A 332-nucleotide genomic window follows, 5' to 3' on the forward strand; every position below is an offset into this window, starting at 1 on the left:
GTTGTGATTGTGAATATTCTTGACTTCTTTTATACATTATTCATTGTTGTTCTTGTCGCATAAATTCACGACGAATCGGATCGGCAATAGAATCCACATCCATCATTAAAATTTTATTTTCTTCTTTCATTTCTTTTACTCTTACTTTTTCCTTTTGAACAGTCATAGCTTCGTTTTTTGCCTGGGTTGCATTATTCATCGCCTCAATATGTATTTAATTAATCTTGTATCACAATTATTTTACTTTTATTTGAATTATTAGTTAATCTATAATAATTGCTTACAAATTATATTATTTAAAATTTTATGAAATTGTTTTAATTATGGAAATT

This window comes from Nicotiana attenuata, chromosome 10, assembly GCF_001879085.1.
Source record: "Nicotiana attenuata strain UT chromosome 10, NIATTr2, whole genome shotgun sequence".
Taxonomy (NCBI): domain Eukaryota; kingdom Viridiplantae; phylum Streptophyta; class Magnoliopsida; order Solanales; family Solanaceae; genus Nicotiana; species Nicotiana attenuata.